We start from the raw sequence: 15,178 nt of genomic DNA on the forward strand, positions 1-15,178 counted from the left end.
AAAAAAAAAGAGTGAGAGGCCAGAGTGACGGAGATGGAGTGACTGTTGCAGAGAGGTTATGTTCGTAGAGAGATGTGCGCACGCCATGTGTTACGACGGGAGTTTAATTACGTTTATTAAAGTAAGTTGTGTTCATCAAAAGTTATATTATATACAAATCTTACCGCACATCATCTCACTTATCTACCACACCATGGTCCCGACTCTTAGGCTAATTTATGGCTCGAAATCATTGAATCTGCTGTTGAATTCTAATCAGCGAGACTAAATATCCGCTTGACAGAGTTGTTTGACAAATAATAATACTTAAAGCTTCGAATCATTAATGTTAAAATCTGTTAAAGAAAGATGTTGAATAAGCAAGCACCAAACTAATCTTTACACATAATAATTTCCCTCTCCGAGTTTGACCCAGCCCTGTTTTGTAACCGCCAGCGATCACACGTTCGAGGATTCGAATGAAATAAGTTTCAAACCACTCAGCCAACCGAGCATCCATACACATTCACAGTTAGAGTCACTTCGCGTTAACTAGCCCATCCCCTTCGTGGAAAGATCCCACAAGTGGCAGACCGGAGGGAGAGACTGTCCCCACAGAAGTTTGCGCGTGGCTATGCTGATGTATCACGTTGTTAACTCGTGAAAACGAGAAGGCCGGCCTTTAGAGACATTCGGTCCTGATGGACATCCAAACGGGTCTGCTTCCGGTCTCAATCGAGTTGCATAATTTTATTGGATTTCCCTCACGAGTGTCCAACTACCTACGGGACTGTTCGTCTACTTTGACGTCGCAGGCTGCTTAGAATCTCGAAAACGAATATCACTTGGAACCAGTGTCGCCAGAAAGTGACCGAACCGTCACTCGAGGGGAATACAAGGTACCCCCTCTCTGTGATGACCAGAGTAATATGTGACACGTTGCGCGTGCGCGATGGAGACCATGGAGACGCAACAACGACTGACATTTCGTAGGTTTTAGGTTATTGCCGCGTATCGTATCGTACCTATTATGTACATGTACCTACTTAATGAAATGAATCATGTGGGTCGTTCTAAATAGAGACTGTAAACATTCTTTATTATAAATAAAATTAATTGTAACATGTGGAAGTTTCAGTCGTGAAGCGAAGTATGAATGCTTACTATTTATATGTACAATTGAAAAAATCTTGAAATCTGTATGTACGTATGTAGTACTGAGTTACATTCCAGTAAAATCAATAAATCATAATATATTTTAACACTGTTAACCCTCATACGCTCCTCAAAAATAGTTGCATAAAAGAGACTGGGATAATAAATTCACTCATTTTTCTTCTACATGATAAATTGACAAATTATGTTTTATTTGTAACGTTACATTTTAAAGAAATACAAGTCACAACATAGACATAAAGGGATCAATAATTACATAGTATGTGAAATAAGTAAATGGGCGAATTTTACTCGGCAATAACCTAAAACCTGCGAAATGTCATGTCATTGTTGCGTCCCCATCGCGCACGCGCAACGTGTCTTCCATTCGCCCCACTAAATCTCCGTCGCGCACGCGCATGTACTCTGGTCATCAGAGAGAGGGTACATCATTTCACCGTGACTCCCCTCATCTGGCGACACTGCTTGGAACTCGGCGTAGCTTTTCGGATAGCTTAGAACAGCCATTTGCTATTGAACCACTCAGAAGTGCTTTACAGATTGGACACACACGATTCTAAATAAATAGTATGTTCCGAACGAAATGTAACATTTTATAAAATATGAGAAATCTCTACTGTCACAAAAAGGATCATAATTTGTTCAATCTGTTGCGAGTCCTCAACGTTCAACGCGTTCATTTGAGGCACACATTTGTGTTTATGCCCTGCAACAAAGGGAATGAGGAAATCTAAGAGAATTTATTTGCCCGAGGGTTCTCGACGTTATTAAACAACCTTTGATGCCATAACCTCTCTGTCGAGTGACTGAAACCGCTTTTCCAAGTGAATCGAATCGAGCATGACAATATTTTTCTTCACCGACTGTTGATACGATAACAGACTCCTAACCCCAGACGATAACAGGCTGTTCCTTCAAAAGGATACACAAATACTGTTTGCTGTTTTGTTTTGTCGATTACGAATCGGAAACGAAGATCAATAACGCGGGAGGATTATACTTTTTGAACAAGATGTGGTCGGTTACTATCTCGTCTCATTCTCGATTAAACTGAAGTTTATTTTTGTTTGTAAGTTAATAGAGAAAACGGGGGCAGAGAAAATGTTACTGATATTTATTTATGACGTATCACATATATTTAGAGATGCAAGGTCATCTTAATTTATTTAGACGGTACCATCTATTTCAAACAACTATGGTGGAATTCAGTGACTACTCTTGGGTAAATTATCGTCACTGAATTCGTAATAATAGGAACTACCACTACAGCTGTTTAAATAATGTGGTCCCTTTTAGAAAAATTAATATGATCTTGAGATCTCTAAAAAAAGAAATGACATATACAAACAAATACTATTACGGCATCGTGTGAGCCCCATTGAACCACTCGACTGCTCTTTAGTTTACCGGACTCAAAGTTTGTGCCTTTCTCCTATAAAGTATTATGTATTTGGTATGTAAAAGATTTGTACTCGGAGCGGATGCAGATCGAAGTTCCGAACCTCTAGGATCAATGGTTCAGGAGTTATGCTTGCTTAAAGTTGAGCAATCCGCAGTGTTTTACCTGTCAAAAACACTGGAGATTGCTCAACTTTAAGCGACCATAGCTCCTCAACTATTTATCCTAGAGGATCGAAAGTTCGATCTGCAGGTTCTCCGGGTACAAATCCATCGGATTACATACCAAATACATCAGAATTCGTAGGAGAAAGGTATCAATTTTGACCTCAATCAAAACAAAGATATTTGTTAGGAGACTCACCCTGTGTAATATGGGTACGTGGACAGCGGATTTTTATGCAAAATGAAAATATTCGTAGTCCCTCGAAAGCAATAAATGCTAAATGGTCTCCTTAGCGGGACATCTGATAAATAATTAGCAATACAATTACTGCATAAATTATTGCATGTTCATTCACGGTAGAGGTCACCCTATAATATTGACCTAATCTCCTTACGGGACTATGTCCTCTCGTAAATGCACATGATCTTCTTTTATGAATTCGTTATCAAATGGAAGAATGATACGGCGCGATTGCAATTACACGCTGCACGTTGAGCAGGATTCTATCGCAGACTTTCCAGGCAGGATTTCATTTCGTGACTCTTTCGCCGCCTCTTTCCCCTTTCAAGACTCCCTCCTCGTTATGCGGGGAAGATACTCCTTGAAAGGGTAAGAGAGCCAGTCGTCAGCATTTTCAGACACTCAACCGTTGCTTGCTGGGTTTTCCTCGCGTCTACTACACTTTCCTTCTGTCTACGGTCTTCCCTCGGAACTATGTCTGAGAGGAACCCGCGTTACAGCAAACTGCTGTCTGTCCCGGGCCATGTTCCTACCTAACCGCACGCGCACGTACCTACACGGGAAAGACATTCTCCACGTTGATGTTGCATCCCCCCAAACATTCCCGAAAGAAATTTATAATGGCGGAAGGCGGGGCAACATGGAGATGCTAGGAAAAATTATTCTGAAGTCAGGAATGATTCGACAGAACGATGTAGCCTTCAGTGGTGTCCAATAACTTTGGACACCTTGGGTATTTCCGTCATTTGTAATAATATTAAACAGTGTTACAAGAAGTGTATAGAAAGATTGCGATGCAAACATTTCTGACATGGGTGAAGGCATTTCGGAGATTTCGAGGTTGTCTTATTGATTGAGTGTATATGTACCATAGACTCCCACTATTAATTTTTAGGTTCTCCCACTTTTCAGCATCACTCCTTGACTTTATCCCCAGAGCTAATGTGGGTTCTCCTAAGACAGGGGTGCCTAACGCTGGCCCGCGAAGCAGATGTGCCAGTCGATTGGTACGAGGCAAAAATGTGTAGAGAATGGATATCTTTCTCTCTGACGCATTGTCAGTAGCGCGTTATAACTAGCTGGAACCTTGGGAGATGGACTAGGACCCCATAGACCACGGTGCCCGTGCCGTAGACTGGTCTTGTTATCAGAGAGGGGGTCCATCATCTCACCGTGATTTCGCTTTAGGTTAAACGTGCCTTCTATGAAAAGAACAGGTGTGGAGTCGGGCCTGAAGCTAGCTTCTCCAGGAGTTAATGCGGACGGTAGGACCCTGGTGAAGCCATATTTTGGGTCAAGTATGGATAGTAGAAGCCCATTGGCTGTCCCGGGTGAGGTTGAGGTTTTTAGTGGGTATGGGTGTGCGTAATAGCACTTTCCCCCTCATCCTTAACAAAAAAGAAAGAGGTTAAACGTGCCTTCTATGTATTATATTATTTCTGCAACGACAAAGCTCCTTCCACAGGGTGTTCCAAAAATGTTGTGCTTCCTTAGAAGGGGCGATTCCTAAGGCGATTTAACGACGTTCTATTGACACTGTTCTAGAGTTTACAAAGATAGACATACACAGTAGCGCGTTATAACTAGCTGGGGCCTTGGGCAAAGTAGAATTTCGGGGCCCCTAACCCCATCTAAATAATTTTAAGAGAAAAACCGTAAAGGATCTTGGATCTTGGTTTGTGTCCAGGGCCCCCATTTGCCCAAGTTGCCCATACGGTAACGCGAGACTGCTCTGACCGCTTTTTTATCAGCCCAATCTCTTGGGTGAGCTACACAAAGCTGTTCTTGTCCAGAAGGGTCATTCTCGATGGATCGAAGCCGTCCTATGTCATCGATCATAATTACCGTCGATATTCTTTGTCCTAGGATCGGGGCGCAGATTCTGAAAAAAATTCCGTGACCACAAAGTCGTTCCTCTGATGCCTGTAAAACCGCGCGACGTCTCAGTCTCTTTGTGGCTTAATTCGAGTTCCGCTTAACGCAGTTTCCTCTCTCTCGCGGCTCCTCGGAAAGCTGCCAGGGCTTTCTCTTTCTCTTCTCGCGAGAGAAGGATGTAATGAGACTTCGTCGTTGCCTTCGTTACTACCTTAACAGAAGTCCTTTGTGAGCGAAATAAAAGGTCGATTTCCTTTGCCGGTGTCGCGCCGCATTCTATCACGTCCGCGTTTTGCACGGCGACCGGGCTTCGCAACTGCTGGCCCAGTTTCTCCACTTTCTCGGTAACGTATTCACGAAATTCTCGCGACGCGTGCATCCATAATCTAAAAATATTCGGTTGACATTTTTATTAGCGCGACACGCGGCCACCGTTAAAAGCTACCGGGCGCGTGTTGCCTGCCAAAGGCGAGATGATTGAATTTAGTTCGATTTTATGCGCGCCTCTATTATAACGTGTGCTTCAATAATGAACTTTTTGCAATCATTATCCGTGAAACCGGCCATTTTACCGTGGCGAGTTTAACATCAACATATGACATCGTGTAAAAAGGTTCGAGGTTATTGAAAGTTTTAATTTGTTCCATTTTGTGACTGTTGCCATCATCGAGATAAATCTTCAAGAATATTTTACAATGATAGAAATAACCCAGACCCCTAACATAGGGAAATAGTTTATGTCTAGTTAATCTAAATTAAATCTAGTTAATGTCTAAAATAGTCTGGTTTTTGTTTGAGTTATAAGAACCTTAATATTCTTTTAAATTAGCGGAAATATTTGTCTTAGCCGACTCTTACTTTTCTCTTAAGAAAAAAAAAGGTTTGGAATAAGGTTCTAAAGGTCCCTCATCCAGACCTAATTGATGCATTTATAAGTGAAGTTTCTTGCAATGAGAAAAACTTGAAAAGGAAATGTTGCATGGAAACTTGATTTCTTCAAATATTTTGGTCGAATTTCTTCGGATGGTGCTTCAAAAATAAATATTTGTTTACCTCCTGAACCTTGAAAACTACTGAAAAATGTTTGAAGATCGCGTGCCCGTCCCTCGTCAGAGAGATTTCACTATTTCGTGGCAGTTTGGTTGCGGAAGACAAACGAAAATGTTTACGAATGACCATTTTGTGAATGGTAAGGCGTAGCGGTGACTGACAGTTCAAAGAAACGCTCGTTAATTAGTAACGAAAATAGACCAGTAAAAATGAACGCGACTCAAAGCAAGGGTTAATTTAAAGCCGGCGTTACATTGCAAATGGTTCGACGGACAAAAGAATCGGAACTGCTCGCGATTGTCACAAAAGCGGAATAGGATCCTTATTAACAGATTCTTTGTGCCTTATATATTCTCTTGCTCGTTAATTCCGGCTGTGTTTCGATTGCCTTTTACCCGTGCCATGCCTTGGAATCTGATCTTGAGCTGTCAGTTGACGGTCCCGGCATTGTTAAGTCGACGCTGCAAACCGATTTAATAGCCAATTGTGCAGTAACCCTGCCAGTGTTGCTGAAGAGAGAAAACCAAACGCGTCAAAAATGTTTTAAATTCATTTTTTGATATTTTTCTATACATTTTATGGTTAAACTTCACCTTAGGGATCTAGACATTTTTATAACTGTTTTGTATCATCCTGTAGATTTTAACGAGTAAATACTCAAACTCCAAGTTTTAATGTTAGGAATCAATTGGTTCAATAGGTATGCGTGTTTAGAGTTGAACGACTTTAAGCGTTTTCGACCGGTAAGGGCGCCGCCATGTTGGCATGTGCTCTACGTCCCAACTGGTGTGTACTAGGTGGTAACGTAGATTTGTCGATAACCTAAAGTTTTCTGCGAATATCTCGGAAACTAACAGGTGTCCGACTTCGATTTTGACAATTTTTTGTGAGACGATGCTATATGGATCCCTAATGATGTCTGTAAAATATTAGGTGTAGTTACTCAATACTTTTAAAGACATAAACAATTAAAGTTTCATACCTTGTTTGATACGAATAGTATCCAACTTTAATTGTTTATATCTTTGAAACTATTGAGTAACTACACCTAGTATTTTGCAGACATAATTAGGGATCCACATACCATCGTCTCACAAAAGATTATCAAAATCGAAGTCGGACACTTGGGACCCTTCCCTTGTAAGACTCAAGTATAGGGAAAAGTTTTTCACTTATCGACTCCACTCATTGAGTCCCGTTTTGCAGGGACACGTTAATAAGTTTAAAGTACAAGGACTTTTAATTTTTGACATTATAATAATAAGTTACACATAGGATGGTACAGAGTGTGGATCCCTTATTTGTTGAAATAATACTGGTCTCTGTATCCGGTCATCGCAGATTATTTCTACTTGTTAAAATGTGGATAGCTCGGTCGTTCCACACCAATCCATCATGTTTTGACGTCGACGTCACAGATTTTGTTTAATATGATACATAACATAGAGAATGTGTAATCAATTCGCTGGTGACAGACTTTACCGAAAAATAAACTTTGTAGTATGGAAAATAATAAGTAAGCTCTTACATTATAAATTTCTCTGTGTGTCATTTGTTATGGGGAAGTCCCACATAACCTCTCCGTCATCTCCCACTGGGTATCACTGGTATCCGTAACAGGATTACCCTCACATTTAAAAAAAAAGAGCGGGGAGAGAAGTCGTCTGCGGCTCGCGAGCCTCAAGTCGCCCAGGCCTGCGTTATACCATTCCCTACTATCTTACAGACTGGCGAAATAATGCATCGTTATTTTTCTGTAATTTAAACTGTTCTTCTTTATACAATAACTTCACCGCACTTATTATACCTCGACTCCTCTGTGATACTTTAAAACGCAAGAAACTTTCAGGCCCACCTAATGCTTGTTTGTCTGTGATCATCGTAAGCCAAGTATTTCTACTAGTACAATAAAGAAAGGAGTGGGGAGGACAGTCGTCTGTGGCTCGCGAGCCTCAAGTTGCCCAGGCCTGCCTTATACCATTCACTACTTCCTTACAGACTGGCGAAACAATGCATCGTTATTTTTCTGTAATTTGAACCGTTCTTCTTTATAAAATAACTTCACCGGACTTATTATTCCTCGAGTCCTCTGTGTTACTTTAAAACGAAAGAAAAGGCCAACCTAATGCCTTCTTTGTCTGTGATCATCGTAAGCCAAGTATTTTTACTAGTACAATAAAGAAAGGAGTGGGGAGGAAAGTCGTCTGTGGCTCGCGAGCCTCAAGTTGCCCAGGCCTGCCTTATACCATTCACTACTTTCTTACAGGCTGGCGAAACAATGCATCGTTATTTTTCTGTAATTTGAACCGTTTTTCTTTATACAATGACTTCACCGGACTTATTATACCTCGACGCCTCTGTGTTACTTTAAAACGAAAGAAAAGGCCAACGTAATATCTTGTTTGTCTATGATCGTGGTAAGCCAAGTATTTTGACTAGTACAAAAGCATTCGGGAGGTTAATATTCGTATGCATACGTGGTAACTCGTTTCCTGGCATGACTGAGAGCTAGAAATGTCGGCTACGTGCTAGCAGTAGAAGAATGGTTTATCGGGCGTTCTACCGAACCGAACGACGTTTAACGATCAAGAAAACGACATCCCTGGGAGTCAGCACGGTGCCCGATCGACTGCGAATAACGAATGAATATCTAATGACGTTTTACGATCCCACATATATGTGTCCGAAAGTATTCTACCGGTGCCTGTCACGACGAACGTACATCAGCCTCTAACCAGCGTTACGACGCTGGAAAAGTTTTCGATAGGGAAACGAGTGGTATTTGCATATTTTCATAATAAGGGAATTTTCCATCTTGCTTTTATAGACCAACTTCAAAATTCTCGATGCAATCCGTAGAACGTTTTTCTGTGAAAAGACGGTTTCTAACAAAGGGAAAAGTGCACTGTAAAATCGTTATTTCAATTAGAGAGATAATTGCACTTCAAATGATTTTCCTCACATATGGTAAGCTTTCCAGTACGTTTGAGTTCACGTAGCCTTTATACTGGAAAGGAATTGTCTTTAATTATCTTTCTCTGTGAATTACGCTCGGGAAGCTTAATTTTGCATAGAGATCCACTTTTACAAAGTTAAATTATAGTTAATTGATATCAAACGAATTGAAGAATTCTGAATAATGAAATCAATTTCGAACGCATTATAAGGATATAATATAAGGATATAATATAAAAGGATTGTTACTCCTAACCTAATTTGCATTTACATGTAAATTGTACGTGGGTGTGTAAATTACTTTGATAACCGAATCATAGTTTCCCAGCTTCTATTTGTTTTATATAATCCTGTATAATTCAGTAGTTCAAAAGTTATGTATGTTTAAAGTTCAGCGATTTCCACAACTTTTTACCGGTATGGGCGCCGCCATGTTGGCATGTAGGTGGCGCCACAAGCACGCGCTGATTACTTGCCTAACGGCGAGCTCGTGTTTTCTGAGTAATAGTTCTCGTAATAATCCGAAAAAATTCGTACAGTATCTTCAAACATCTTAAATTGAGTTTGTCACAATGATTTTGAAAAAATAATGTATTTAAACATTTTATAGACTGTTCTAAAACAATTTAATTAAATTAACAGCAAATGATTCATAAATAACAGCAAATGATTCTCTAACAGCCCTCTGTGAAATCTAACTACCCTCTCAGGATAAAAGGGATAAAGAATGGACAAAACGTCCCCGTTTTATTTGTTCTCCTCTCCTCGATTTTCAGTCGTGCGGACGATTAGAGTGAAAGAGAAATACTTATCGCGTCGAGCAAGCGAGAACCAATATGGTAGATTCGAATCGCTTGATAATAGGAACGATCGTCTAAAAATTAAACGAACCGTGTCGTGAAACTTTATCACAATCTCCGTACTCCACAGAGTTATCCACTTCTGATTAGAACCTGTTATCGTAAGGGCTGAAGTTTCCAAAGAAGGCGAAGCTTTCACAGTAGCAGTACTTGAAGTTTGTTAACTGAAAAGTATTCGGATTTAACTAGTGATAAAGGTTCGAGAAGTTATACCTTCTTTCACCGTTTCCGCAACTTGGCTTATCCGCCCTTCTCGATGCAATTACCTGTGAAAGAGTACGTGCAGCACGCGAACTTATAAACATTCAATAAATTACTGCGCTGTCGGAAACGGAATTCTAAATTATTCTCTAACCAATTTCTATAATTGCAAGTTCCCTGCAGTTTTATTCATTTATGGTGACTTCGGATACAATTATCAGATCCATTTTTTTTCTGTATATTCGAAACATTTTGTTGGTTGCAAACAAATTTCAGATATCAAAGTTTAATGGCCATAGACTTTATCAAACAATGCATTAAAATAGTTAAAATAGAGAATCTTTTTTCCAATTTTAACCAAGTTTAAATTTTAAACTTTCTAAGATTAAAATGTTTGGATTTTTGCCATTTTCTCGCAAAAATCTACAGGATTGCATAAGCGAAAAGCAAAAATGTCTGGTTACCGGAGGTACAGTACAGCCTAGAGAAACTGTAACTTAAAAACTTATACTACATTTATTTTTCAAGCAAATCTCAGAATGGGTAAACTTTACTTTACCGGACTCAAAATTGGTACCTTCTCCTACGAATTATGATGTATTTGGTATGTAATCCAGTAGATTTGTACCCGGCGCGGATGCAGATCGAAGTTTCGATCTTCTAGGATCAATAGTTGAGGAGATATGGTCGTTTGAAGTTGAGCATTTTTGACAGGTAAGGGCCTGTCGAAAACACTGCAGATTGCTCAACTTTAAACAAGCATATCTCCTGAACCATTGATCCTAGAGGATCGAAACTTCCATCTGCATCCGCGCCGGGTACAAATCTACTGGATTAGATACCAAATACATTTATAGAAGAAAGGCACACATTTTGAGTCCGGTAAAGGAAAGAACAGCCCTCAAAATAATTAGACTTTGCTGTAGCAAAGAATCCTTGAATAAATCAACTTTTGAAAGAGGAATAAATAAATTTGATTTATCGGAATCACCGCGTTAGGATATTCCCATAATCAAAACATACTTAAATTCGATGGACTGGTGTAGAAAATGGATAGCCGAGTGGCATGCGTGAAGTCGCAGACATGGCGCTAGGTGTTCGGGTAGGGAAGAAAGCGTTGCCGAAGGAAATCAATGCGTGAATATAAACAAGTATGCAAATACTGTTGAATATGGAAGAGTGGAACGCGAAAATGCATTTACCAGCGCAGACATCAAACACAGATAAAATCGTATAAAATTATTCAGCAAAGACTGGCGCGAAGGGAAGGACGGGAACGTTAAGGAATACAAACTTCGAGGGTAAACGTGAATACGTCAACGGATATCAGTTGACTGACGGAAGGAAATCCCGGTCGAATCCCGCGAACACTGAATAACCAGATGCGCCCGAGTATTTGTACTTGCAATTGGAATAAAATCAGAGCTGGAGATGCATTTCAAATAATAATGTACTCGCTGCAATAATTGAACTACTTTCGTTCCAACCGGATAGTATTTCAACGTTTATTCGTGGTTTCTCTGTTTTACAAACACGAATATAATATCTATTTATTATACATGGATTGAAATTAATTAATTCAAAGTCACCTAACTCTGGACAGCACGTAGTACCGGACCGTAGTATTTTACTAAATGATTGAGACGTAACGAAAAGATTTGTCTTATGCTATTTAGTCACTTCGATGTTTGACTGAACTTCACTTGGGGGGATTAAAAATCTCTCCGAGTTTTAATATTAGGAATTTACTAGTTCAGAAGTTATGAGTGTGCAAAGTTGATAACGGCGGCGCTCTTACCTATCAGAAACCCTTAAAATCGCTCAACTTTAAACACCCATAACTTTTGAACCAGTGACTTCCAAATCCTCCAAATGATGTGGAAGCATTTTTGTAAAATGCGTCGAACGATGGTTATTTGGGGTTGAATCTGGATGGAGTTACTTTCATGGGGTATTTTGGCGGAAAGATGTTCAGCGAATCTAACTATGATAATAATATAATAATAATATTAATCACCGGGTCGAGCCTCCGGCCGTAAACCGAAGTTGAATGTCTCAGTTGATTTTTTCGTAGCCGAATATCATTATCGTTCTCGGACACAGATATCCTCATTCGAACTGATAAATGATTCGAAGTTTCATTAGCTGGGGATGTTCAATGAAGATGCCGTGTCATAAATATTCAAGGCAGACCGCTGTCGTTACGAAAGAGGACCGAGTACCAACATCGCTTTTAATTTTCCATTCATTTGTGATTCACGAAGAAGCGACGAGTGCTGGGCGCATTCCGTCCAGCTCTCGAAGGTTGTTACTCATGTTGTCGCGAAAGAGCTGCTCCTAGTAAAATATGCAATCCACCAGTGGAAAAATATTGCATGTCATAAAGGCCCAACCATGAACGGAGGCGAGTATGCGGAGACTGCGAAAGCACCGCTAGGGACTTTATATGCTCGAACGAAATATCGGTGATCATGTTCGACGTCGTAGCTATGCCGAACCCTAATAAACACGATCCAACTATTTTTATCTCAAATACTTGCTGTCTCCACCAACCTCTCTTTCGTGTCTTCGTTGCCCCACTATTATCCAATCTGTTTTCCTTGCAATCCTCTTGCAAATTTTGTCGCATTTTTCATTCCTTGATTAAGTCGTCTATGATCACCAGATACCGGATTTTATGCATTTATAACAAAAAAAGTTTCTAACAAAAAGAATGTCAATATAGCTATACCCATATTAGGGAACCCTTGGTTAGTGCCATATTGGGAACTCCACTGGACTGGCAATACTAGCTACTGACAAAGAGAAAATGAATTTCATCCGAAACCAACAGTTGGCAAACATTAATATAAATAAACTGGAACTACAGATATGTTCAAAGATTTCTAAATCACTTACTTTCCTCAAAAAAGATGCAACCGAAAATCTAACCAAAAAAATATTCAACACTTGGAGACATTAAAATGGTGGGTTTGCACTGGACGCTGTTGAGTAAACATGGTAAACTATTGTTTGAGGATTTTCTCCACCAGAGTGCGACTTCTCCTTTACAAGATATAAGGTAGTGCCATAATAGGCGGCTATACCATATTAGGGCACTTGCTAGATTCTGGATTTTATGCATTCATGATAAAAAAGAGTATTGTTATATTATTTTCAGTATATTAAAATTGTTAGTGAAAAATGTAAATATATATTTAGCTTCTGTGTCTTCCGAGTAATGCACAAACTTTTTATTTTGCATAAAGATCCGGAGTCTAATGATTACTAAGGGGTCGCTTGGGTTAGGTGAATTTGCTGCAGCAGCTTGGTCAGTATTCTCACTGCCTTGGATAGTGATATATGTCCGGGAATTTAAATTAATTTTGAAATTTTTTTAATTTTCAAGTTAGTTTTGTAATTTTGTGGTGAGTTTCCAGGGTCTGTCGACGACGAGTGGGTCTTCAAACGATATCATAGTTTGAAGAGACGCTCATTGACGTTGCTGTATCACTTCAGGAATCCGAAAATATAGCAGCATGGGTATAAAAATCTTCGCGAGCGGTTTCGAAGCGGTAATTTATAGCTATTAACTCAGCTGTGATGATTGAGGTGCTGCCAGACAGTTTTGTTTGGAACGATACGGTGGGGTTGATAACTACAAAGTCAGCGCCGATTTCCAGTGCTGATCGAGGTGGATGATTTTTCTGAGGATACTAAACGTGGAAGATGAAAAGGCGCTAAGATTCGGAGGATACCGATTAATAAGACCCTCCATCAACGTCAAACGGAGCAAACGCATGCGTCACAGGCAGAGAAATTAATATATTCATAAATCTCGGAAAGTACAGGACGAGTTGCCAGCTCGATAATTAATCTCAGTACGTTGGTGCTCCTGTGTTTGCGTACGGTGATTCCGTTCGCCTCATTAAAGATCCGCTACGCCGGCGCGCCGCGCGTAGGAAAGAGTAGGAAGGAGGACGGAAGCGGAAGGTTCGAGAGCCGAAGCGTACGAAAAAAAGGAAGCTAGACGCCTGGGAAACTGAAAGCGCGTTGCTTACGAGTCAAATAATATTTTCTTTCAAATGGCTCCCGGTCCCTTATTTCCCGTCCTCTTTTTTTCAGCGTCTCTAGCGCCGAGCTAGCGGAGCGCAATATTAATCAGGCTTCAATAGGTCGAACGTCTGAACCCGCATCAGGAAACGTTCGTCCAATCGGGCTGAAAGCATTCTCGTTGGACGCGTTGCTTTCCGCCGATCCTCGTCGTCCTGCTGATGCAATGCTGAACTGGCCATCAAGGTCTGCTGTATACGGATTTGCATAAGGCATTCGTCAGTCGAACGTAAGCCGACGCGGTCCGAATTTCGCTCGACCGCACCACCTTTCGATCATCCCGAGAAACGAACCATTCCTCGATTGTTCCGATCACACTTGTAGATCCTACGGTGGCTCCAAAAACTATTGGCATACTAAATTGTTGACTTTCAAAGGGGTATCCTAGTCCAGAGTTGCGTATTTCAGGCCCTTCTTAGGATTCTTTTTGTAAGAAAATAAAAGACTTTTCCATAGTGGTTTTTTGCGCATACTTTTAGTAGTATCTGAAGTGTAGAATACATTTTTTTTTCAACCCCAAATATTTAAAAATCTTTCTAAAAGAAATTCAAAAGCCAGTGTAGGGTAAAGTGTCCAAATATGGTATAGTCGCCTATTATGGCACTACCTTATATCTTGTAAAGGAGAAGTCGCACTCCGGTGGAGAAAATCCTCAAACAATAGTTTACCATGTTTACTCAACAGCGTCCAGTGCAGACCCACCATTTTAATGTCTCCACGTGTTGAATATTTTTTTGGTTAGATTTTCGATTGCATCTTTTTCGAGGAAAGTAAGTGATTTCGAAGTGTTTGAACATATCTGTAGTTTCAGATTATATTAATGTTTTATATTAATGTTTATTTAATTTATATTATTTAATGTTATTATTTATGTTATTTAATTTATATTAATGTTTGCCAACTGTTGGTTCGGGCTGAAATCCATTTTCTCTTTGTCAGTGGTTAGTATTATCAGTCCACGTGGAGTTCCCAATATGACACTACCAAGGGCTCCCTAATATGGGTATAGCTGTTGACATTCTTGGTGTGGGTGCCGAATGTGGCACTAGGTGTCATATTAGGGACTCAAGGTGTACCATATTAAGACCCCCTTTCGCTGGAACCTCCAAATGACACACAACAAAAAAAATATTCTTCCTAAGCTGTATTAATTTTTGAACAAACTTGACCCCAGAATCTTATAGGA

At 40.0% G+C, this 15,178-nt stretch overlaps 2 protein-coding genes across 9 annotated transcripts in view; both read right to left on the reverse strand.

Moving 5' to 3' along the window:
- LOC143213078 (uncharacterized) overlaps nucleotides 1-15,178 on the reverse strand; it is an 832,749-nt gene that overhangs the window by 169,170 nt on the left and 648,401 nt on the right. The window lies entirely within an intron of this gene.
- The window catches only part of LOC143213087 (uncharacterized), a 179,980-nt gene that overhangs the window by 41,094 nt on the left and 123,708 nt on the right, over nucleotides 1-15,178 (reverse strand). The window contains exon 3 of one of the 3 annotated variants that reach the window (XM_076432613.1): nucleotides 1-15,178. This exon is cut by the window's right edge and continues 23,445 nt beyond it. The exons of the other annotated variants lie outside the window; for them this stretch is intronic. The gene's annotated coding sequence lies outside the window, so the exon portion shown is untranslated. 3 annotated transcript variants of the gene reach the window in all.

This window comes from Lasioglossum baleicum, chromosome 10 (assembly GCF_051020765.1).
Source record: "Lasioglossum baleicum chromosome 10, iyLasBale1, whole genome shotgun sequence".
Lineage (NCBI taxonomy): Eukaryota > Metazoa > Arthropoda > Insecta > Hymenoptera > Halictidae > Lasioglossum > Lasioglossum baleicum.